The 26,418-nt window shown below is 49.0% G+C and overlaps 1 protein-coding gene across 2 annotated transcripts in view; it reads left to right on the top strand.

The window, feature by feature from the left end:
- The window catches only part of LOC127382597 (gallinacin-13-like), a 592,294-nt gene that overhangs the window by 242,519 nt on the left and 323,357 nt on the right, over positions 1-26,418 (top strand). The window lies entirely within an intron of this gene.

Raw genomic sequence — 26,418 nt, 5'->3', positions numbered from 1 at the left:
ATGAAGAAGGACCAAGAGACCAGCTCCATGCACCCATGATTCAAAGAAGCCAAGACCTGGACTTGCACCATCCTTGCAAAAGGCAGATGGTGCAAAGGCTCTGTGGTCTGATCCTCAGGGCAGCCAAACCCTCCTGGTGACCATTGCCTTCAGCATCTCAATGTGCTGCAAAACACTCTGGGTCAGCCACAGTGAGAGGTCTGCAATGCCCAAGCCCCAGGCTGTTGGTGGAAGATGCCCAGTGCTTCACTGCTTCCCCTTCCCCAACACCTCCTGTCCCTGGTGGCTCTGTGTCCCACCCCCCTGCCTGCTTCTCCTGGGAAGAGGAGGGGGAGGGTTATTGCACAATATTTTTTTTCCACTGACAACTTCCCTCTGCCAGCTGGAACAGGCTGCTCATAGATTGCAGCTTTCTGGAGGGGTTTCAAGAGCTTTGCATTCTTAGATCATTGTCTCTCCTCTCTGGCAACAATGGGGGCAGGAAAGAGCTGCTCCAAAAAATGCCATTAGGATGGGGATTGCTCAGGGAGGTAGAAGGAGTTTCCCTCAACCACTTAAGCTTGCAGCCTGGGTAGCTAAGGAGGCAACTCAACAGGAAGCAGGAACACTGCTGACAGTTCTCTGCAGAGGCCTGCAAAGGTGACCTCCTTCCTACCACCCCAGAAAGATAGTTAGAACAGTTATTATCTCATTACAAAATGGAAAACAAGACCTGGAATGCCCCATGCTGTGGCTGCTCAGTCTGAGATATGGCTGAGAAACTTCTGGCCCTTCAGATGTGAGCACCTCGGCATGCTCAGCATGTCCTTTGCCACCCTGGAAGCTGCTGGGGCTGGGCTTCAAGACACAAGCCTGTCCTGCAGGTGGATTAAAATTGAAAGCCTATTGCAAAGCCTCTTAACCAAATCAGAGGGATCAAGTTCTTAATGCTATTAAGTTCATCCTGTGAAACCAGAGCTTGGTAGGCCACGCTGTTCCCCTTCTCATGCTGCCAAGTCCAGCCACAGCTTCGATGGCTTTGGCATGGGGCTTACCAAGGGTTAGCTCTGCCTGATCAGTTGTCAGCACGGTTCCTGGCATGGTGTTGGTCCAGCTCAGCTAGCACTGATTCAAAAAACCAGCAGATATAGTCCAGGAGTCAGTGTAAGCCAGGGACCATCCCAGCAGACAATCTGCATGCAACCACCACTTTTGGGATATGAGGGTCTAACTTTATGAACCTGTCCGGGCCGTTACAGTTGGTCTCATGGACAGAGGAGGAACTCTGGAGCTGCTCAGTTCACCAGTATGATGCAACATCTGCATGAAGAAAGGCAGTCAGAACAGTGTGCAATACACCTTTCCAATGAAGCAGCAATCACTAATCACTCATGAGCCTTGTGAAGGGACAGCTTCCTAGTGCACTTCTAAGCCAAGGCTGTACAGACAAAATTTTCTTGATTCTTGACATACAACCTCCCATCCAGAGGTGGGATCACTCATTTGGAGGGGAACACCATGAGCTGCATCTCCACCAGCAACTAGGACCCATTCTCTGACCTCAGGCCAGGTGACCAGTCTGGCTGAGTCCATATCATTAACTACTAAAACAGGGCAGCCACTGATAAACTACATTTTAGGAATATTCCCTGAGCCAGGAAAGCTACCAAACTTTGCCTGGAGATTGTTGTCCCATGCCTAAACCATGCCAAGGACTGTGATGACCCCAGAACAGTTGAACTCCATCACATGGAAATGTTCCTCCACCATTTGGTTTGCTAACATAAGCAGCACAAAATCTAGCAAAGTCCTAAAGAAGTTGTTCTTCCTCACTTGGATCTCTTATAAACCCACCTAACACAGAAAGAGAGGACCTCAGTCCACTCAGATCCTCACTGGAAAGCTCAGCCAGATTGTTAGGAAAGGTGACTATACAATCTTCATTATTTTCATTAGCTGAAAGTCTGCTCAGTGCAGTGGTCCCAAAATGCTTCCTGGACATCTTGGCAACAAGATAGAATCAGGGGGAAAAAAAGGGACTTATTTATCAGATGGTTCCTTGTCATGTAGGAGGAGAGGACAGTGGAAGGAGTATGCTCCAGAGCCCTACAAGGAGGGGGAGCAGCTTCCATCACCTTTCCAAAGGATGGTGCCTGATGCTGTTCCTGGAAATCCCTCCTTCAGGAAAAAAACAACCACCAAAAGGAAGTGAAAGAACCCTCAGTGGGTGGGATCCCTGGGTGGGATCAGCCATGATGTCACACAGCAGCCAAGCTGAGCCCCTGCTCTAGGTAAAAGGGAGAGCTTCAAGTGGCTGGTTATATATAGGCAGCCACACTGTCTGGGAACAGCTCTTCTTTGGGTTTTCCACCTTTTTTCTATCCATTTTGTTTCCATTTTTTTATCCAGAGGGAGGAAGGCTCCCATGAGGTGAGATTTCTTTGAGAGTAACCAAGCCAGAAGAGGCATATGATGGTTCAGTGATCGGGGCTGTCCCCAGGAGAGTGGAAATTCTGAATTTCTGTCCATTTCTCTACCTTCCCCACTGATAGTTTAATGCAAAATATACAGAGAAACTGAGAGCCAAACAGCTGAGGTTGCTCAGCTTGAACCAGTCACAGCAAGCCCAGGTTTCCTGTAGGGTCTCTTTGTCTTCTTCATGGTTGTGCAGCTATTCCTTTGGGATGAGCAAGCACAGAGACTCATCTCAGTGCATGCAAGCCTCAAGATTTGTCATGTATCATAGAGAAAGGTGACATCCACCCCATCGTTTGTGGTTTCTTCCCTGTTTCAGGGTTCTAGCAGAGAAGGGAAGGATTTAATACTGGAACTTTAATAATATAGAATTTCTTTATATCCTCAAAATGCAAGGCTTCCTCCTCGCCCCAGTTTAAGGTCATTGCCAGTGAAGAAGAACAGCAGATTCCTTTGTAAGCTCTTTCTCTCTCCCTAAAGTCCTACGTCTGTGCAGAGCAGCTTGTACACTAGACCCACAGAACATGATCTGTAGCTTGGGGTCCCAGGTCCCTATCTTCTTGCTCTTATATATCCAGAAATGAATTCCCAGAGGACATGTTTCATGATCTTTCCAAGGCCCAAGGCGAGGTTGATCTCTATAGCCCTCTGTATCCCCCTTTTTCCCTTTCTTAAGATAAGTATATCTCTTGGAGACACCTGATGGGTAGACAGAGGCCACCATGGTTTTTGGCAGATGACAGGCAGTAAATTATGTCTCTCACATCAGAGAGCTCTGTCAGAACACTAGGGTGAATCTCATCCAGTTTCATGGGTGTAAATATGTTTAATTTTACTAAATAGTTCCTAACCTTGTCCTTCCCCCACTGCTGGCTGTTCTCCTTCCCAAAGGCTGTTGTTCTGTGCAGAAGCTTGGCACAAGCCTGACCTGTATAAACTAGGGCAAAAAAGGCATTCAACCTTTTCCATACTAATCCATTACTAGGCTGTTCCCCTCTCCACCAATCAACCTACATTTTAACAGTATGCTGTTAAAATACTTGCAACCCCCCTTTTTGTTTCTCTTAACATCCCTGGCCAGTCTTTGCTCCATCTGGTCTTCAGCCCTTCTGCTTTTATCCCTAAGCACCCCAGCAATGCATTTGCACTCTTCTTTCATTTTCTCTCCTTATTTCCATTTCTTGTATGCTCCCTTTTAGCAGCTCAGTTCAATAAGAAGTGTCTTAATTAGCCAAGCAGGCTTTGTGCTGAAATTCCTGATTTTCATGTGCAAAGGCAGGGTTTGTTCCCAAGCTCTGAATAAGTTTTCTTTAAAAAAATCAGCCAGCTGGCTTGGACACCTTTTCCCTTCATAACGAACTCCCCGTTCCCTGCATAAACTGAGGTAAATTCTCCTAGGGCCCAGAGTCCTCATCCTATGACTTGTCTTCTCAAGATTCTCTCCAGATGCAAACCCAGTCGTCTCACAGCTATGAGACACCAAGCAGCCATCCCTGACCACAGCTGCCCTCTGCTCCTCTACATTTGGACATGGAACTGTTGAAGTAAAATCAGAGAAGGCCACAAAAATTATTCAAGGGCTGAAGCAGCTCTGCTCTGGAGACAGGCTGAGAGAGTTGGATTTGTTCAGCCTAGAGAAGAGAAGGCTCTGGGGAGACCTTACTGCAGCATCTCAATACTTAGAGGGGGCCTATGAGAAAAATTGGGACAAACTTCTTAGCAGGGCTTGTAGAGATAGGACAAGGGGAGATGGTTTTAAGCTGAAAGAGGGGAGATTTAGACTAGATACTAGGGAGATATTTTTTACAATGAAGGTGGTGAAACAGTGGCACAGGTTACCCAGAGATGTGGTAGATGCCCTGTCCCTGGGAATATTCAAGATCAAGTTGGATGGGGCTCTGAGCAACCTGATCTGGTTGACAATGTCCTTGTTCACAACTGGGTGGTTGGACTAGATGACCTTGAAAGTCCTTTCCGACCTGAAGCATTCTGTGGTTCCATTCTATGAACAGCAGATCAAACACATTGATGGGGATGGATGGGGATGAAGACAGGCATTGATCAAGGACAGCTAATGAGCTTGAAAGTTAACTAGGGGAAGGCAAGGGTGGTACTTAAGGACAGATACACACACAGACCCTGATGGTGCAAGATTTTCTTCTCTTGAAAACTGGGTCAGAAACAGAGCCAGTCCTGCTCTAACTGGAAGTGGCTTGGATCCCTTCCAGATGCCAACCTACCTTCTTGCTAACCACCCTCCACTCTTATTTTCTTCCCTCCCATATGATGACCCAAGCATGGCAGGGCAGGACTGACCTTATGCCTCAGGTTTTCTGCATGGCTTAGCTACAGTCGTTGAAACCTAGATGGGTTCAGCACCCCAGCTCCCCACATGGCTGCACAAGAGTGCACGTCAATGCCTAGGAGAGGGGTAGGAAGGAGGGGACAGAGACAGGAGCCCACAACTCCTTGACACCTGCTTGTGTTGTTAGCAAAGAAAACATTAGCAAACTAGCTAGCAAAAAAACACCACAGCCAATGACAAGTCTCACAACTAGCCCTGTGCACCCTGGCACAGCAGAGCTTGCCCAGCCGAGACCTGGGAACTGACACAGCTGCTCTGCTGAAAGAGGGAGGGTGTAGAGCTGCAGGTGTGGATGTCATCATGTGGTCAACATCATCTGTATCATGCTACTTGGTTCTTGGGGCCAGAGAGTAGTCTATGACCTGTTTTACTTACTATCATAATCACTATAAAGCCTGAAGCCAAGGTCTTCCATTTGCCCAAGGTTCAGCTGCAATGCTTCAGCCAACACCTGTGGCAAGTGGGATTTGCGGATGCCCCCTCTCCAAGCACCAGGCCAGCCTGTGTTTCCTTAGCATGGCCAGACACCCACCCAGCCTGCCAAACTTAGCTCTGTATGTAGGGCACTACTTCCCCCTGCTATCATTCTGCTTTCCTTTCCCCTTGCTCTAGCTGGTGGTAGAGCACAACCCTGGAGGGATTTCAAAGCCATGTAGATGTGGTGCTGAGGGACATGGATTAGTGGTGGATTTGGCAGTGCTGGGTTAACAGTTGGGCTCGATGATCTTAAAGGTCTTTTCCAACCAAAATGATTCTATGATTCTACAAGAGTCCATCTCCAGCCTGGCAGTCAGCTTCACAGCCAAAAGGAAATAAGGTTTTTGATGAGTTCAAGGCCAGCAGATCTGACAGATGCCATCGTGGCTCAGTGTCCCACCCCTCCGACCTCAGCTGGCTTTCCTTTCCTAGCAGCGCCCTGTGGAGAGTGTTTACTCCTGCCTCTCCTCCCCGTGCCTCTTTGCTTCCCTTTCCCTGCTCAGCGGCCGCAGGGGTTTGATCACCTGCGGCTTATTCATTCCCATGTGCAGCCTCCTCTGTCTCTGCAAAAAAGCAAAGCAAGAAAGGTCCCCTTTTAGCTTCTCACCGGGGACCCGTTTTATCTACGGGCCTCCAGTTTCCTCGGAGAGCAGCTCTGCCCCATCCCCTTGTGCATCCTGCTCGTACAAAGCCCTCTTTGTGCTGGCGCTGGGCTCCTGCCAGCCCAGCCTGCAAGAACATGTTATCTTCAAGCAGAAGCAGCGTTACCAGCTCTAGCAAAACCCTTCGCATACTGAGATGAGGAGTGCATCGTGTCAGCCGTCCAAGCAGCTCCTGCAGCACTCAAGAAATGCCCTGCCCCAGCCCATGCTGGGAAGTCCATACAATGAGTCCCCTCTTTTTCCTGCCTTCCCTCAGTGCAGGTGGTGAATGCGAAGCCTCCAGGCAAGGAGGTGCAGAGGGGATGGTGCCCCTGCTGCTGTGGTTCCCTGCTGTCATTCACTGGCACCCGCCAGAGGGACACTGGGCTGCCTGGCCAGGCTTTAGGAGCTCTTGCCAGCACAGGATTCCTTAGGGACTCATCCCAGTCTCCTAAGGCAATTGCTTAGGGGTCAGGGAGAAAGAAGACAGACAGAGAGAATTGTGGTTGTTCAGCCTGGAGAAGCAAAGGCTCCGAGGAGACCTTCCAGCACCTTCCAGTACCTGAAGGGGCTACAGGAAAGCTGGGGAGGGACCTTTTACAAGGACACGGAGTGACAGGAGAGAACAGTTTAAAGCTGAAGGAGGGAGATTTAGATGAGATATTAGTAAATTCTTTCCTGTGGGGGTGGTGAGACACTGGCCCAAGCTGTCGCGAGAAGCTGTGGCTGCCCCATCCCTGGAAGTGTTCCAAGACAGGTTGGATGGGGCTTGGAGCAACTTGGTCTAGTGGGAGGTGTCCCTGCCCATAGCAAGGGGGTTGGGACTAGGTGATCTTTAAGGTCCCTTCCAGCCTTAACCAGTCTGTGATTCTATGACAGTCAGGAGTCTCTGACAATAGCACAGTGCTGATGATCTTCCTGGGATGTAAAGATTAAATTCATCACGTCCAAATACCTGGAGGGTTTTCATACATTGCAGAGGAGGTTTTTTCCCGGGGGGAAGCTCTCTGAGCCATGCAGGAGGTGGGTGGGTTCAAGAGCTGCTCTTAAAAGAGGCCACATGAATTTACTATCTGGAGTGGGCTCAGCAGGATGGGATGCAGAAGGGTTTTTTTGAGATTCCCTCTGGGTTGTTTTTGCTTGGAAAGGTGGCAAATTCCACCAATGCTACTGGTTTATCCTTTGCAGGCTACACTTCCAGATCTCTAGCCTTGCATTCAAGTCATGGACTCCAGGTTTTTTTTTGTAAGGTTGTTCACAAACCACAGGCTGAGCATGAGCTCTCAGTGTTCCCCTCTGTGGCCCAAGATGCTGCTTCCTTGATGGGAAGAACCCCTAACCTCATAGCTGACTATATCTGTGTGTTCCTGTAGGGATACCCTGATTTTTAATTACTGGCTTGCTGGTGATACAGTTTTTGCAGTCATGGTCTGATTTTTTTCCACTGGGCTGTTTGCAGGTGGAAATCATCAGCTTGAGGGCAGCAATACAGTTATTTACCCACCTGCAGAACAAGCCAGGAATCAGAGTGTGTAAGCTCTTCCCTGGGTTCTTACAGAGAGGTTTCCCTGGAGTTTTGCTGGCTTATTTTTCCAGGCTCACCTGTAGACCAGCTCTTGCTCGCCCATGCCAGCTTGCAGTTTGCTCCCAGGGAGCATCCTTGCACGTCACCAGTGGCTTTTGTAACGCTGGTGGTGTAGGAAAAGGAGCAAAGGTGTCTCTTCCAGGTAAATCTCTTCTGCATCTTCTTTCCCCAGCCAGGGCTGCCTCGGGAGGGAAAGAAGAGCAAAGCTGCTCCCTCAGAAATCCGGGAGGAGAGCAAAAAGTGAGGGCTTGAAGGATGTGCCAGCGGCAGACAAAGGAGCTGAGGAGGGGAGGGAGGGAGCGAGGAGCTGGCTCCAAGGCTGCCGGCCGGGTTGCCATGGATTTTGTTTTAATCGTCCCCTTCCTTGGCTGGAAGCTGCAGGGGGGTGGGGGGGTGGGGGGAGGGAGCGGGAGGGAGCGGGGGAAAGGGAGGTTTTTGAGCCTGGAGGAGCTGCTTTCATACCTGAGCTGTCTCCTGCTACCATCTGTCCTGTGGCTGTGCCAGACTGAAGGGCCAAGGTTGCTGGTACTGGGTATTTTGGGAAATAAGGAGGCAACCCCCCCGTGCCAGAGAGGCCAGCTCCCTGGCGTGCTGCTGTGCTCCTGGCTGCAGCTCCCACCCGGCCATGCTGTCCCACAGGGATGCCTGTGCCATCCAGATCCTGCCACGTTTGCCATGTGGGTGATGGGAAGGGGAGATTCACACAAGTAAACAACAAGGTCAAGATTTTGGGGTGGCTATCTGGGCTGCAGGGAATCCCCAGACAAGCCTCCAAAGCTCCCCTGTTCGCCTGCACTGCAGACATCAAGACTTCTTCCCACATGAAAATGTCTCTCCTCGGATTTCATCTCTCTCCAAGTCCCAAGGTATGAGTTCATCAGCACATTTCTCGCCTTGGCATGTCCATGATGTATCTCCTGAGCTCGAGTGTGCATGTGTGTGTCACAATATGAACCACAAGGCATGTGTCTGTGTGTGCCACAGTGAGTGGCCGGGTGTGCCAGAGGAGTAGACATGCCCATGGCCTACAGGGAACACACTCGTGTGTGTAACACAGATTGTGTGTGTATCCAGGTGACATGTTCAAAACAAAGTGATAATAAGCGGCAAACCTAAGCTGGCAATGTGTGCTTGCAGATCAGAAAACCAACTGTGTCCTGGGCTGAATCAAAAGCAGCCTGACCAGCAGGACGAGGGAGGGGATTCTCCCCCACTGCTCTTGTGAGACAACCTCCTGCAGTGCTGTGCCCAGTGCTGGGGTCCCCAACACAAGAAGGACGTGGAGCTGTTGGAGCGAGTCCAGAAGAGGCCACGGAGATGATCAGAGGGCTGGAGCAGCTCTGCTCTGGAGACAGGCTGGGAGAGTTGGGGGGTTTCAGCCTGGAGAAGAAAAGGCTGCAAAAGGGGAGACCTTAGAGCATCCAGGGATGGGTCATCTGCCACCTCTCTGGGCAGCCTGGGCCAGTGTTTTATTACCCTCATTGTAAAATTTTCTTGCTAGTATCTAGTCCAAATCTCCCTTCTTTCAGTTTAAAACCATCATCCCTTGTCCTATCACTCCAAGCCCTTGTAAAAAGTCCCTCCCCAGCTTTCCTGTAGCCCCTTCAGGTACTGGAAGGTGCTTTAAGGTCTCCCTGGAGCCTTCTCTTCTCCAGCCTGAAAAAACCCCAACTCTCTCAGCCTGTCTCCAGAGCAGAGCTGCTCCAGCTCTCAGATCATCTCTGTGGCCTCCTCTGGACTCGCTCCAACAGCTCCATGTGCTTCTTGTGTTGGGGACCCCAGAGCTGGACACAGCACTGCTTGGGGGGGGATGTGGTGTGTGTCTCATGAGGGTGGAGTAGTGGGGGAGAATCACCTCCCTCAGTCTGGAATTTGGAGTCCATTATGCTCAAGACCAGGCTGAAAGATGTCTCTTCTTATGCTGGGGCCAGTGCTCAGCCTCCATGGCCAGGAGCAGGGGTTCCTCACTGCACTAAGATGGTTTCAGCTCTGGGATGAGGTTCATCACACTCTCAGTCCTTCACAAAAAAATTGCCTGAGCTGGGGGTTAAGATGTGGGGAGGACCAGAGCCGCTCTAGCTATTGAAAATGCAACATCATTTCCAAAGAAAACATCTAAAAACAACCCCAAGTTAAACTCACCCTCCTCCAGCCTCCTTTTACCCCAGCAAGGCAACTCCAACCAGGCATTTTGCTCTAGGGAGCAATGGGGGGCAGGGAGGGGGCTGCAACTCAAGACAAAACTGGTTTAAAGCAGCATGGAAAGGTTGGGTTTTTTCATCTCCTGTTGCTGGTTTGTCAAAGAAAGAGTGTGCTCCTTCCCTTTCTCTTCTCTGCTCATATTCCAAGCTCATTTGCTGCAGTGGGAGCTGTGTGGCCACTAGCTGGGCTGGGAAGCACAGCTGCATCATGATGTAGTCAGAAATTCGGGTCTCCAAATCAATTACTGACCTTCTGCTGCTGCAGAAATTGCTGGGGATGGATTTGCATGTTGGGTGTGAGGAGAGAGAAAGAGGCTCAGCCTCATTTTCTGCTTCTCTGCTTCTCCAGCTTCCTGAGCAGCAGAGCTGTGATTTATTTGGTGGATCTGATTAATTATGCTTCATAAAATTACCATGTTTTCCCTGATCTTCCTTCTCATGGTATCAGCTCTGATTGTTGATGCACAAGCTGTTTTTGGAATGGGTGTTTTTTTCTACAAGACGGATGAATTACTCCAGCTGTTTACCCCTGTGCTTGTTGTCCATCCCCTCTTCCCTACAAACAATGTTGGAACCTCCTGATCTCTGAAACATTTGACAGAGCAGTGAACCTCAGAGATGTCACTTTCCCACAAATGGTTCTCAAGTGCTTTTCCATCCGTGTCTTTATGGAGCAGAGAACATGCTTGAGACTAACTACAGCCATAGCAGTGAACTAATCAGTGCCTGGACCTGTCTTCTGGCCAAAGATGCCCTTGGTCTTGTGGTCATGAAGGTGGTGGATTTGGTAACTGCAGGCCCTCCCTCCATGAAGTCATAGGGAGAAAGTGACCAAGCTATCAGGGAATCAGTTCAAAATGGATAACACAAATTAGGTCTTGACACAGTGGGCATCAAAAAGTATCAAGATGCTGGAAAAAGAGGGAGAAACAGTCAAGGACAGCAGAGCCATAAATGGATGGGATGTTCTTGCCCATGTCCCTAAATCCAGGGGTGAGGATGCTGGGGAAGCACTTGAGGACTGGCCCACAGAGAGGTGCCGGGTTAATGAGCTGTCTCTAAAGAGCATCTCTTTGGCCAGCGTGGGCTCAAGGGACCATTCTGTGACCCTTGGAGATAATTTTAATGTCAGCTTCTGATTGTATCACTGGGATCCTCTCAGTCCCTCTTGGGATTGATGCCCTCCCCGTGCAACTGGCTGTGCAAAGGCCAGGTTGGATGGGGCTTGGAGCAATCTGGTCTAGTGAAAGGTGTCCTTGCCCACATCTGGGGAGTTGGAACTGGATGATCTTTAAGGTCCCTTCCAACCCAAACCATTCTATCATTTTATGAAACACATCCCAAGGGAGCCCACAGTCCAGCTGAGAAGCAGGGCAGCAGATGAGGGAGGAAGGGCAGAGACATGCACCCCAGTACCCAGAAATCCTGCAAGAATAATGATCTTGGAAAATAGATGAAACTGGAGTGTTGGAGAGAGATAATTTTCCTCCAGGAGCAGCTCTGTATCTCCCTCTGTGTCAGGTGCAGAGGAGAGCTGGGAACACCTGAGAGCCGAGCGTCAGTATTTGCTGAGCCGCGAACACGGAGACGCTGGTACCATTTGTCTCAGAAACTGGTTATTAATTCTTGCTGCCAGGAGGGGATGAATTCTCATTTCCTCAGCAGTACTGTGTGCTGGCAGGAAAGGAAAAGGCAGAAATGTTGGCTCTTCCTACAGCTAGAGAGCACATGGACATGTAGCCAGAGCCAGGCTCTGCCCTGCCCTCCATAGAGACACTGAGAAGCCCCTGGGGTGTGTGTGGTCACTGCCCACACAGAGCCACCTGAATAAGAAGGGGGCATTTCAGCCTTTTCAGGGGAGGAAAAAAACCCACCAAACCAACCAAAAAAACCCACCAAACAACAACAAACCAAACAAAATGAAACAAGCCACAAACAAAAGGCAAAAAACCCAAAGAAACAAAACACAACAAACAAAGAACACAACAAAAAGCCCCAAACAACCAGAAAAAAGAACAGCAAACACAAAAACAAAAGCAAAAAGGAAATCCAAGACTGTATTAATTTAGAAATCTCTGTCCATACAAACAAAGACTCCCACGCACAGAATGTCAAATAAATAAGAAAATACAGGAAGGTTGTGTTAGCTCTCCAAGGGTTTTACCCTCAGCTCACTGCTGGAGATCAGAGCATCTCCTGAATAATGTCAATACTTGGCTCAAAGTCCCAGCAGGCATCAAGGGTTTGGAGGTTTGGGATTTGGAGGGCATGTCATACAAGGAGAGGCTGAGGGAACTGGGGTTGTTTAGTCAAAAGAAGAGAAGGCTCAGGGGAGATCTTATTGCTGAAGGGAGGTTGTAGAGAGGCCAGTGTTGGTCTCTTCTCCCAAGTAAATAGTAATAGGACAAGAAGAACTAGGCTTAAATTGTGGCAGAGGAGGTTTAGGTAAGGAAACATTTCCTTACTGAAAGAGTGGTGAGGCATTGGAACAGGCTGTCCTGGACAGTGGTGGAGTCTCCATCCCTGGAGGTGTTCAAGAAGCATTTAGACGTGGCACTTCAGGATATAGTTTAGTGGTTGTGGTAGCTGGATTATGGTTGGACTCAATAATCTTGAAGATCTCTCCCAACCTGAATGATTCTATGATTCTAAGGGGGCTTGGGAGCTGCTTCATCCCTCAGATAAAAGATCAGCTTTGGAGGAGGGTGTTGGGATTTGCTTATTTCAGTTTCTGTTCAATCCTCTCCTTGTTTTTCTGGTTGCTTGGGGCTTACAGGAGAGGGTGGGTGGTGGGAAATGCCCCTGCTGAGTGAATACAAGGTGGAGGACTTGCTGGCTAGATTTGGATGTATGGGGCAAACACCACAGGAACCAAAGCATGAAAGGATCCCTGAAGCTTCATGCTAGGCCCATCCCCTTCCCTCTGTGCTGGGGAATCCGGTGTCTCACAAGTGCTGCTGCACTCAAAGCTGCACTGCTAAGTGGGAGAGCTCAAAAGCTCAGTTGAATCATGCAGCTCACAGAATCAAAGAACGGTTTGGGCTGGAAGGGACATTAAAGATCATCTAGTTCCAACACCCCTACCACGTGCAGGGATGCCTCCCACTAGACCAGGTTGCTCCAAGTTTTATCCAACCTGGCCTTCAACACTTCCAGTGGTAGGGCAGCCACAGCTTCTCTGGGCAACTGTGCCCTCTGTCTCATCACCCTCTCAGCAAAAAATTTCTTCCTATGATCTCATCTCCATCTCCTCTCTTTTAATTTAAAACAATCCCCCCTCATCTCATCATTCCATGATCTTGCAATAAGTTCCTCCCCAGCTTTCCTGTAGCCCCTTCAGGTACTGCAAGGTGCTTTAAGGTCTCCCCAGAGCCTTCTCTTCTCCAGGCTGAACAACATCAGTTCCCTCAACCTGTCTCTGTAGCAGAGGTGCTCCCGGCCTCTCATCATCTTAGTGACTCTCCTCTGGACATGTTCCAACATTTCAGTGTCTTACTTACGTTGAGGGCCCCAGAGCTGAACACAGATTTCTTCCTGCATTCAGATATCCCCCTTGCAACTGTTCCTCAGGAGAATTTGGAGGTACCATAATAGTCCTGGGGTCATTTAAGCCAGCTCAGGCATGCTGCTGAGCCCCAAGGAGGTGAATAAAAAGCAGACATGACCAGTGCCAGAAGCAGACTGGGGAGGAGAAACCTTCCTGACTTTGTACATAACACTTTCAAGGAATTCAATTTCCATCAGCACCTTTGAAAAAGGTGGCAGGACATCCATTCCCAGAAAAGATCAGATAAGGCCTCCCTGCAGAGATGAAGAAAGGAAAAGGATTCACTAAAAAAAGGTTTCTGCAGCCCCAGCAACCTTTGAAAAATGATCTTTGATCAGGAAAAAAGGCGAAGAAGCTCCATGCAATGGACGAATATTTACATCATTCAGGTTTGTGTCCTGCTGCCCCTCGGCTTCTTTCATCCACCTGCACAAGACTCCCAGATAATTCCCAAACCCTAATTTCTCTTTCCTAAATCTCCTTATCTCCCAGGTGCAATACTTCCCCTCCCTTCTTTCCTCTGGCCCTGTCTCCTATTGATCCTTGGCTGTGGATACACCATGTTTTGGCCTCATTTGGATCCATGCAGGTGCTGAACAAGGGGGTAGAGGCACTGCTTGCCCACTGTGTCTCTGCTCTAGTGGATATAAACCAGCCTGAGGCACTGCCACCCCTGGCCTCTCTTCATTTCACACAGTCATGCCCCTCCTGTCCTCCAGCCAACAACCAGCGTTACTAAAAACCTGCAAGAACCAAATATCTTTGAGACCTGCACCTGTAGATTAGACATGGCCATGACTTGTCACATATTTCAAGGTGATTAACCTTGCAGACAAGGAGGAGGCATAGACCTGCATGGTCATGTAAGCCCCTTTCTTTAGAAAACCCAACAAACCAGCGTTTCAGAGCTTTGAGTTGGCTGTTGGCTCTGGTGTGTTTCATTTCCTCCAAATGTTGCTATGTAAACACTAATCAGTCCAAATTATTCAAATCACAACCGTCGAGCATGGAAGTAGCATTAATGAGGAAAAAAGGGAACAGATTGGCCAAGCAGAAAGTGTCCTTTGGCTGGAGGTCAGTGGCTTCCCTCCAACACATGCAACACACACCCCTTCATCTCCTGTAGCCTTTGGAAATGGCTCCTGTTGGAAGGGAGCTCTGGGCCAGATCTTGTAGCCCCAGGGATTCTGGCTGGCTGAACACTAGGGGATACTTCCCTTTTGGTGCAGAATATGAGCTCTTTGGGGGCTGACTCCAGCGTGAGATCCTAGAATCATAGAATCATTCAGATTGGAAAAGATCTGTAAGATCATCCAGTCCAATCTTTAACCTAACTCTACTAACCCAGCTCTACCAGCCCACTGCTAAACAATCACCCTAAGCACCACATCTATATGATTTTGAAAATATTCCAGGATGGTGATTCAACCACTTCCCTGGGCAGCCAGTCCTGGGTCTTGATAGCCCTTCCTGTGAAGAAGTTTTTCCTAACATCCAACCTAAACCTCCCCTGGCATAACACGGAGCCATTTCTTCTCATCCTTTTGCTAGTTACTTGGGAGAAGAGACCAACCACCCCCTGGCTCCAACCTCCTTTCAGGCAGTTTGTACAGAGTGAGAAGGTCTCCCCTCAGCCTCCTTTTCTCCAGATTAAACAACCCCGTTTCCCTCAGACACTCTTCATAAGACCTGTGCTCCAGACCATCCCACAGCTCCATCGCCCTTCTCTGAACACACTCCAGCCCTTCAGTGTCCTTCTTGTAGTGAGGAGCCCAAAACTGAACCCAGGATTTGAGGAGCAGCCTCACCAGTGCCGAGCACAGGGCGATGATCCCTGCCCTGGTCCTGCTGACCACACCAGTGCTGTTACAAGCCAGGATGCTGTTGGCCTTCTTGACCACCTGGGCACACACTGGCTCGTGTTCAGCTGGCTGCTGATCAACACCCCCAGGTCCCTTTCTGGTGGGCAGCTTTCCAGCCAATCTTCCCCAAGCCCAGAGCATTGCCTGCCCAAGTGCAGGACTGAACACTTGTTCTTGTTGAACCTCATACAACTGTCCAGGTCCCATCAAACCAGCCTGTCCAGGTTCCTCTGCAGAGCCTTCCTACCCTCAAGCAGATCAACACTCCCACTTGATTTGGTGTGACCTGGAAACTTACTGAGTATTCACTCAATTCTCTCATCCAGGCCATTGACAAAGATATTAAACAAGACGGGACCCAAAACTGAGCCATGGGGGACACCACTTGTGACCAGCTGCCAGCTGGGTTGAATTCCATTCACCACCACTCTCTGGGACCAGCCATCCAGCCAGTGTTTGACCCAGCAGGGTGTATGCCTGTTCAAGCCTTGGGCTCCCAGGTGTTTCATGAGGATCTTGTGGAGAACAGTGTCAAAGGCTTTACTGAAGTCCAGGTAGACAACATCCACAACCTTTCCCTCATCCAGTAGGCGGGTCACCTTGTCGTAGAAGGAGATCAGGTTCGGCAAGCACGACCTTCCTTTCATGAACCCGTACTAACTTTGCCTGATCACCTGGTTGTCCTGTAAATGGTGCTTAATGGCACTTGAGATCATCTGTTCTGTAACCTTCTCTGACACCAGTGTCAGACTAACAGGTCTGTAGTTCCCCAGATCCTCCTTCTGACCCTTCTTGTAGATGGGCATGACATTTGCCCACGCCCAGTCCACTTGGACCTCCCTGGTTAGTCAGGACTGCTGATAAATCACAAAGAGTGGCTTGGTGAGCACATCTGCCAACTCCCCATCCAGCCCCATAGATTTGTGTGTATCTGGTTACTAATCATCTCCTCTTGGATTATGGAAGTCTTGTTCTGTTCCCCATCCCTGTCTTCCAGCTCAGGGGCTGAGTACCCAGGGAACAACCAGTCCTACTGTTACAGGTTGAGGCAAAGAAGTCATTAAGTACCTCAGCCTTTTCCTCATCCTCGGTCACTATGTTTCCCCCTGCATCCAATAAATGAAGAAGATTCTCTCTAGTCCTCTTGTTGTTGTGAATGTATTTAAATAAACATTTTTTTGTTATTAGACCTGCACTGAGCAGGACTTAGGATGAGATTAGAGCCAGAAGTCCCTTCCAATCTGAATTATTCCAAGATTTTAAATTGCTGCTGTGGTCTGTACTAATGAGCTAACTACTACCAGTCATTGGGCCAGGAATAAGTTTCACCCCTGGGGGCTACATCTGGTGTTGTTGGGTTGTTTTTTTTTTATAATAAACTTTTCCAGATAGTTTTGAAACATCAGTGACACCAATACCTGAAGCAGATGTGAACCACTCATCCAGAAAAGTCCTGGCAGAGCTTTGCAGGAGGCTCTCTAAAGGTGGGAATGGAAAATCTCCTGAGGGCCCCACAGATTCAGTGTATTGGAGCAATTTTCAAAAAACAAAGCAGGTGCTACGTGTGGAAAGGATAAGCCAGACTCTGAGGTGGAGCAAACCAACATCATTCCACCTAGTCTGTGGAGAAAGCCAGCCAGAAATCACCTGCATCCAGTGTGACACTCACTGCAGCATATACTAAAGCAGGAAACCATCAACTCAGCCCTTGAATCTGGTGTTTAAACTATCTGGAAAATATCCCAGACATTAAACACTTGGAGCTGTTAGAATAAGGTCATAATAAGAGAAATTACACCTGGGAAAAGAAGGAATGAACCCATTAATCTTCAGAGCTCAGGAAGAGTGATTTTAAAACCTTTGGTGTAAAGAATTTCAAATTTGGCCAGAGCACCGTGAAACACTTCACCTAAGGTGTTTGTGTTTCCCTCTTTGCTCTGCTGGCACTCCTCTTTTCCACCTGTCTGGCCCAGAAACATTGAAAATCCAGATGTTTTCTTTGTGTCCCTGCTCCTTTCTCTGCTGAGGTATGAAAGGATGTGCTGTCTCCGTCTTTGCTTCAAAGGCAGCAGCATTTTCAAGGGACAGAAGCCAATGCCTGTGCCCAGAAGCTGGAGGAAGGTGTCTGCATTTCTCAGAGACTGACTGTTACCTTTTTTTCCAGGCTCAATTCAATTTGGAAAGTGCTTAAAATCAGATTTGATTACCAGAACTGTGGAACTTGCTGCAGATGTTATTGCTGCTAAAAGTTGACATGAAGTTGATGGGAGACCAGATTATTTTGTGACAGTGGAATTCAGTGTTAAAATGAGCAGACAGAAATATCTTGAGGCACAGCTGAGGCTGGGGGAGAATATGGGGAAGGATATTTTATGTTTGCTTTACTCTTATAGTGTTACCTCAGCATCAGCTTCTGGACAATGTAGCAGAGATGCTGGGGAGAAAGATCTAACCCACGAGGGCTGGTGTTTGAAAATTCACTTTTGTGTGTCTGACCCACCCTGTTTTGTATGTCCCAACCCAACAAACATGTCTGTCACTTTGGTCTCTGAACTAATGCAATTTAGACTCCTGGTCTTTGGGCTTTGTGTGGTCTGTCCTCGTTAACAGGCCTTGGGGTTTGGGTTTGGAGAGGTAATTTCTCCTCCAAATATGAGGTTTGAATTAGCCTCAGCTCCTGCCTTCTCCTGAGGAGAGATGAGAGTGGTGGGGTTAGTGCGTGCACTTCTAGAAACTCCCAAATGAGGTCCTGGTAGCTCACCAGGAAGGAAACCATCCCTATCCGTGCCACCACACACCTGATGTCCATGTGCTGGTATTCTGCTCTGAGTCAATGTTTGAGCTGGAGCTAAATAGAGGTTGGGATTGTATTTTATACGCCCAAAATATTCTCTACAGGTGGCTAAATCCCTGGGACTAATAAGGCTGCCCTCAGGTAAGTACAGGCTGCCCCTCTTCCAGTCAGACCTGGCAGCAAACTCAGCAATGTGTGTCAGGGCTGCCCCTCAGCCACCAGAGCCCCACAGAGCAACCCTGGGCATCCCTTTCAGATGCAGATATCCAAATTCCTTGCATGGAGTATTTCCTATGGGCTTTTAAGAGTCTTTGTCATGGGAAGCAGGAAGAGGTGCAGGTGGGTTAAGTGGAAATTAAGCCACCTGTGCCCAGCTCCTGGATCCTACCTATTACAAGGCAAGTTGGTTTGCAAAGTCATCATTGACGCTGTGGAACAGAGCAATGGCAGATTTATTGCCTCCCCCCACCCCAGCTCACTTTGCCTGAAGACAGTTTTGATGTGACAGTATTAGCACTGCTGATTAATTATGCAGGCAAGACAGAGAAAAATTACCTGTGGGGTCTGCAGCATGACCTACTCAGGCATTTCCCAGGGAGATGGAGAACAGCAGGGTGAGCTGAACACCAACATGACATAGGCAACTTGCTCTGAGCAAGGGCATCCCTGGGGCCAGCCCTAGCCTGGGGCTTTTTTGGTAAATGACTTGGCAGCACCTTCTAGTCCTTTCAGAGGAGTTATTCTTAATGTAGCCATTTCCTGCTTTGCTGGGCACTTACTCACTTTTTGGTAGGACATCACTGAAGCTGAGGGATACATACAGCATCCTAAAGCCTACACACAACCCAGCAGCTGTCCTCAACCCTGAGTGGGGTCCAAGCACCCACCACCCAAAATCAAACTGACTTCTGAACTGACCTCAAGGACCTGAAGCCCTCAAGGATGTGTTTGAAAGGTTCCTCCCAGGAGTTACGGGTTGGTCAGAAGGTCAGAAGAAGGCCCCCCTTCCAACAGGACTGATTTCAGGAAGGTGTTTTAGCCCACTGATCCCAGTGGTGGCTGGCATGAAGCAGATAATACCTGCTCAGGGACAAACCTTGGCCACCATGATGCCACACTGCAAAAGTGGTCCCAAGAAACCCTGAACTTTGACCAAGTTAAATGGGAAAAAAAAGCAACATTTAAGGACTGATGTTCTCCATCAAAAGAAGATATGTCCTAGATCAGGTTTTGGTCTAGTTGAAGAAGTCCCTGTCAATGGCAGAGAGGTTGAACTGAATGACCTTTAAAATTCTCTTCCAACCCAAACCATTCTATTACCATATGATGTCCTAGCTTGTCCAGCACCCAGACCTTGGCAGAAAGACCTCTGTCTCTCAGAGACCATACAGCTAAGCAGTGGGAAAGAAGTTATTGTTCCCAGTCACTCTACCATTCTACCACTAACCCTTTCCCTTCCAGATTTGAAGTAGAATTCCTTTATTTTGTAAGCAATGGGCCAAAACTATGTGAGCAAGACTGACAACCCAGCGGAGATGCCAAGTTCCATCAAGTGGGTCCATCTCCCAGTACGTAGGGATCCTGTTTACTGGCACAAATGCAGCTAATGAAACCTACTTCCATTTGCACAAAACCTTATATGAGATTTATATGGGACTTCACCTCATATTTATCCCCATGTTCTTTCAAGGAAATATGGCGGGGACCCAGAGTTCCTCTGAGGCCAGGACACAGTTCAATTACAGCAGAAAATCCAAAAGAAACCTAAAGAGAAGGGGCAACCCTCAGCCACAAGCTTCTAGGTCATATCCATGTTGTTGTACAGTGCATAAAAGATGCAAAGGAAGGCTTGATGGCTCCAGGAAGTGTAATTAGCTTGCAGTGATGAGTGGGAGACTGGGAATAATAGTAGTGCAGCATACATCATCTTTTAAACAAGTCCTGTTTACTTATAACAGGCTCCCATGACCCATGCCCTGAACTTAAACCTCTCCCTTTGCTCTCTTACCCCCTCAACTCTGGGTTTCCACATGGCTGGGTGAAAGGGAAGGTCAGTCTGTTGGTTTGCAGCTCACTCAGCCCTTAGGAAATGCAGATTGATGGATCTCAAAAAGCCTCAGTTCATTTCCCAGCCCTGTGGGAGGAGGAACTACACATAAATCAGTGCTGGCAGCACTGATGGTCTCATCAAGTCTCACACCTAGAGCATGTACATCACTTTGTGCCCCATCTGCCCTGGGTTTTCTCTTCTGTAGGCTGAACAATCCCCTTTGTCCCTGCTCAGTCCCCAGTGACCCTGCTCCATTCCTCAGCTTTGCTTTTTCGCCCCAGGATGATGCCCACAACACAGAGAGGCTGGTAGCAGGATTCTGCATTTCCATCCAAGTCCTGGTGGGGTCTTCTGGAAAATCCCTCTTTCTCCCAAAAGCCCTTTTTTTTTTTTTTTTTTTAAGTCCCCCACCCCCACATGCACATGTACTGGAGTTGTTGGGGTCAGTGGGTCTCATCCTGCTCAAACCTATGCCCAGAGCCCAAGGGGTGAGTGGGTGCAGAGCAGGAGGCTCTGAGCCTGCCTGCAGCTTTATACTGGCTCCAGCACTGTCCTTCCCACAGGGCTGAAACTAAGTCAACTCTTTAATTATGCCAGGATTCTCAAAAAAAAGGGACAATTTTCTAGGGAATGTGCTTAAATATATGTTTAATGTACATGTTGAAGTAAACACTTGCAGCAAGGCTGGCTGTGTGGTGGGGACAGAGAGACCTCCCAACACCAAGAGAGGGATCTCCAAGGGGATGGGACCAGGGCAGGGTGGGTCCTCAGTGCTGCTTGTGGGAAGATCTGCCCTTTGTTCAGCCTGCCCCATGTAAGGGACACAAGGGACAGCCATAGGTCAGGCCCTGACATAAATTATGCAAATCCACTATAAATAGATGTAGTTTCCTGCTGGAGTGAGTTTGTTGCTGTTTTAAGGGATTGAGACAGGTCTTGGTGCTGAAGTCTCCAGTAAAGCTGAGGAGAGTGGAGGATCTGTTGTTGCAGACACGAGAAGTCCTCTCCAGGCCAGCTCCTAGGCTGACTCCAGCACCAGCTTTTCTCCAAGCCCCTGTCACCATGCTGTGGGCCAGGAAGTGGATACTTGGGAATTTCTGGAGTTGGAGACAACTCACCTTCCTCCTTGTTGATGAGCTAGTTCCTGTCCGTGCCTCACTTTGACCTGCTGCAAATGCCCAGGAGGGGAGTCCTGTTGAAATGGCAAGTCCCTGGAAGCAGGATTGGAGACTGGGAGTTTATCACTAGAAGGCTCATTCAGTAAGTGAATTCCTTAATCTCCATTCATTGTTTAAAGTAGCCCAGAGAAATACTTGCCAGGATGAGTGTAGGTGACATGATCCAAGCTTGGAGCAAAAGCACTGGAATGGGAATTCCCCTGCCAACTCTTTGCTCCTGTGATCACCCCCAGACCCAAAGCAGCATTGGCAGCAGCAGCAGAAATCTTACTGGGGAACCCTTCTTGCTGCTGGTCTTGGCTGTAATCTCTGCCCCATGCATGAGGTTTTTCCAGGAAGGGCTTGCAGGAAGGTCTGTGCCATGCTCAGCTGCAGTGATCATGGGCTCCAGGACTGGAAGGGGAGGTCAGTGCCCTCAGATTCAACCTCATCTTGCAACCAAAACCATCCTACCCTCTTTCACCTGCCAGTCCTTCGCACTGACATAATGGAGTGGGATTTCTGCCAGCTGAAGAAGGGAGAACTCAGACTGGAAAGGACTTTTGGCCTAGAGCAGCCCCTGGCCAAGCTACTGCAGCAATCCATTCCCATAAACCCAACCATGACCAGGACATGTGAAATGGAGAGGACAAGGGGGAACGATTTTAAGATGAAAGTGGGGAGATTTTGATCTGATATGAGGAAGAAATTATTTTCTGTGAGGACGATGAGACACTGGCCCAGGCTGTCCAGAGAAGCTGTGGCTGCCCCATCCCTGGGAGAATTCAAGACCAGGTTGGGTCGGGCTTGGAGCAACCTCGTGTAGTTAGTTAAAGGTGTAGTCCCATGGTAGGAGATTGGACCAATATAATCTTTAAGGTCCCTTCCAACCCACACCATTATATTATTCTAATTATTTTACCCCTACTTCTGGTTTTCATCCTCTGATTGGAATCCCCCTGCCCTTCATGCAGAGACTGGCATCTCCTGCCCATCCAGCTGATGGCACCAGGAGTGGGTCAGTGACACTTGCATGAGGGAGTTCCTCCATACCTCAAAGGGAGGAAAGAGGAGGAAAACAGCAGAGAAGAGTGGGACTGTCCTACCTCCTGCTCTGACTCTCTTTTTAAACAAAATGTCTCCAACATGACCACAGAGACCCTAAATTAGGGCTGTGGGATTCTAGACAGTTTGCAAGTATCTCCATCAGCTGCAGCTCAAAGTGTCTGTTTTTCAGAAAGCAAGACAGAGAGATAAACTTGAGGACTACTGCCCCTGACCTCAAAACCTTGGTGAATTTGTGCTCCGCTTTAGACTGAGACTTAGAGTTTTGAGGAATGAGCATTTAATGCAGCCAAACTTTCTGGAAACTACTGAAATAATTTTAGATTATGAACAGCTCTTGAAGAGCAGCCCACTCTGAAGCTGACCTGCTCCTTGCTAGTGGGAGAAGCCTTCTGCCACCTCTCTGTGCCTCTAACCCACCATTTTCTCTACCCACACACATCCAAACACAGCCCTTTGTTTGCATGAGGTGTAGTCTTGCTTTCAGCACCCAGGGATCAATGTTTTTCTCCCTCTGATCTGTAGACCCACCAGCACTGTAGCTGCAGAGGCCCCAAAGGGTGACATGAAGAAGACCCATCGCTTCCTCATGGCTCTTGACAGGGCCTCCACAAGCTGGGTTGAGGACCTCTTGGACAGCCTGGGCTCTCTCCACACCCCTTTCTCTGATGGACTATAAAGAGGGTGGCCACTCTCTTGAACCACCCCATGCATTCAAATCCATGCTGGTCCTCCCTTGATGTTAACCAAGCTCTTCAGCCATCCCTTGCTCCCCTCTTCCCTCCCCAGTCAGCTCAAGTCAGAGCAAAACCACTGAAAGAGAAAGAAAACCTGTCCCCAGCTTCAGCCCACAGGGAAAAGGTCTAGAGAGCTAATTATAGAGTGGTACATCAGAGGCATCAATAATTCAAGAAGCTCTGAAGCTGAGCTGGAGAGAAGATGCAGGACAGTGCTTGCTCAGCAGCTGAAGCACCCAGCGCTGCTCTGCCCCCAGGGTCACAGTGGTCAAGCCATGGGTGAACGTGTGGGGTGCAGCACCATCATCAATGCATTTCAAAGGGTAGACACCAAATACAGGCTCCCCATCCTTTCTCCTGCTTTGTCAGCAAATGGAGATGGTAGTGTCCTGCTCCTCTCCAGGCTTCAAGCCACCAGGCTCCAGCTTGCTGCTAGGCTCTCCCTCTCAAGGACACCAGGCTCAGTTGTCACCTCTTCCTATACTCAGATCTGTGTTTTTCTCTACCCTGAGAAAAGTTTTGAGCTTTCTGGAGCAGGATTTAATTATGGGAGTTGTAGTTAAGATATCCATACAGCACTGTGCCTTTTCTGGCACTGTAGAAATGCTCCACTCTGACCATCCTGGAGATGCTGGGATGAGACTTTACACTTTTCTGAACATCTTTTATATTTAGAGGGAGCAGGGGGAAGGAAAACTGGAAGGTAAAAGCCTGAAGCTGATGTTAACACAAAAACACAGGAGACATCTCTTGTTAAACTGGGGGGTCAGCTCATCCTTGGATGCATTTCTTACCAGCTGAGCTTCTGGAAGGACACGTTCACCCCTTCTCAGCTTCAGCAAAACAAAAGCAATTGCATTTACTAAAGTATATGAATCCAAGCAATTTTTATGTCAGCACACCCTGAAAACACAGCCCGAGTGTCTCTGGCCTGTCTCATGCAGGCACCACACGTGCACACCTGGAGGAGCCCTCAAACACACCCTGGTTAGTGCAGACCTATGTCCAGCCCCAAAACCACACATATCTGCCAGTGGACACACAACCTGATCCCATGGACACACCACCACGTGCTGACACATGCACCTGTACACCCATGTGTTGGAAGACACAGAAAGTATTGAGGGGGTGGCTGAATTCTGGTTCTTATTCCAGAGGAAAAGGGGCAAGAAGAAATCCCACCCAAAAAACATTGCAGTCACAGCACTCAATTAAAAAAGAGGACAAAATTCCAACGGGGCTTAAAACTGCTGTCCCACAGGGCCCTGGCCCTTGTGCTGACTGTGCCAGCATGTGTCTTCAAAAATTAGAGCCCTGGAGGACCCGACTTGCTCTGAGCATCCTCAAATGCCGGTGGGACCAGCTCCAAAGCGGTGGTGGTTCTGCAGTCTGGGATGCCCCTGCTGCGGTGCCCACCATTCCCGGCAGCTCTCGAAGTTCTCAGCTGAGGCTCTGGCTCCCTCTCCTGACACCTTTTACAGGCCTAAACATCCTCCCAAAAGCCGGTGGGGAAGGTACTAGGGTTGCTTATCAACCCTCAGGTCTGGCCACAGGCATGAATCGAGTGGCTCAGGTTTCCCTCAAAGTCTAATTCTGGCGGTGGTTCACCCATGGAAACCTTTGATGGAATAACGAGGGGCAAAGTGCTTCAGGAAACCTTCTTCCAGAAAACAATATGAATGATGCTGAACCAAACCAAAGCACCCCCCAGCACCCTGCCAAGTGTGGCCACTGGCCACAGGCACACAGAATACACAGCTTTCCTCCAGACCTATGGTGAGGTTCCTCTGTGTCCATCTCTTTCCAGTGCACCAGCGAAGTTACTGTGCCCCTGTACTCAGCACTGGTGAGGCCACTCCTTGAATCCTGGGGTGAGTTTTGGGACCCTCACTACAAGAAGGACATTGAGAAGCTGGAGTTTGTCCAGAGAAGGGCAACAAAGCTGGGGAAGGGTCTGGAGCACAAGTTTTACAAGGAGAGGCTGAGGGAACAGGGGTTGCCTGGAGAAAAGGAGGCTGAGGGGAGACCTTCTTGCTCTCTGCAGCTGCCTGAAAGGAGGTTGGAACTGGGGGAGGGGTTGGTCTCTTGTCCCAAGGAACAAGTTAAAAGACAAGAGAAGATGGCCTCAAGTTGTGCCAGGGAAGGACTAGATTGGATATTATGAGAAATTTCTTCACCAAAATGGTTGTCAGGCCCTGGCACAGGCTGCCCAGGAGTGCTGGAGTTCCCATCCCTGGAGGGTTTTCAAGACCCTGTAGATGTGCTGCTGAGGGACATGGTTTAGTGGTGGCCTTGGCAGTGCTGGGGTAATGGTGGGACTTGATGATCTTAAAGGTCTTTTCCAACAAAAACAATTCTGTGATTCTATGATCAGGGCCTGCACATGGGAGAGCCCTTCTTGCTTGTCTAAGCCTTGTCAGCCAGAGGTCTCTCCCAGCCCCCTGACCACATCAAAATCCACACCATGACCCCCGAGGGCCAGGCCACCTGCTCACCTTGGCCACCACAGCTCATCCTTGGAACATCTGTGTTGAGGAAGGTGAAACCAGGTGAGCTGCAGCAGGGACAAGCTGGAGAAAGGAGCATCCCTGAATCACACCTGGGAGCACCAAGCGGGGAAGTTCAGGAGAGGGGAAATGCTATCACAAGGATGAATATGTTTCAGAAGGTATTGGTAGACCACAGGAGCAAGGAAAGCCTTCTGGAAAGCAAGAATTCACTATGTTCCAGGACTTAAAGTACTTCAAGCACTGGAACAGGACGTCCAGGGGCATGGTTGAATCACCATCCCTTGAGGTGTTTGAGAGACACGTAGATGTGGTGCTGAGGGACATGGTTTGCCACTGGACTCAGCAGAGTTAGGTTAATGGTGGGACTCAATGATCTTAAAAGTCTTTTCCAATCAGAACAATTCTGTGATTTTGTAAAGAGTGATGGAGATGGAGACTTCCTTTGTACAAGGGAAAAAGATGGGTGATGGGTACAAGTTACTCCTGGGGAGATTCTGAGAGGACACAAAAGGAAAATTGTTCACAATGAGAAAAATCAGCCATTGGAATAATCCTTCCAGGGGAGTGGTGGGTTCCCCGACTTAGGACGTTTCAAAGGTTCAGCTGGACAGAGTGCTAGGTCATCTCATCTAGATTGTGCTTTTGCCAAGAAAGGTTGGACCAGATGATCCTTGAGGTCCCTTCCAACCTGATGTTCTATGATTCTTAGAAGAAATTAACTCACAAGGCTGTGCTTGGTTCTCTCCTGATTGAGCTCGTCCCCCACGGGGGTGCCAGCAACAGCACAGGGACTCGGTGTGGGGCTCAACCCCACAACCTCCTTCTCCTGGCTGTCCTCTGCCCCTGCTCCAGCTCCTCTGCCGGGGTCCCACCAGCAGATGGCAAAACAAGTCCACGATTTCAGTTGATAACAGCCCTGAGCCCCCGGAATAGAGATCTGTGCAGGGGAAAGGTTTCTCTGGTGTCTAATATG

The sequence above is a fragment of the Apus apus genome, chromosome 3 (genome assembly GCF_020740795.1).
Source record: "Apus apus isolate bApuApu2 chromosome 3, bApuApu2.pri.cur, whole genome shotgun sequence".
NCBI lineage: Eukaryota > Metazoa > Chordata > Aves > Apodiformes > Apodidae > Apus > Apus apus.
This window is presented reverse-complemented; position numbering and strand designations above follow the sequence as displayed.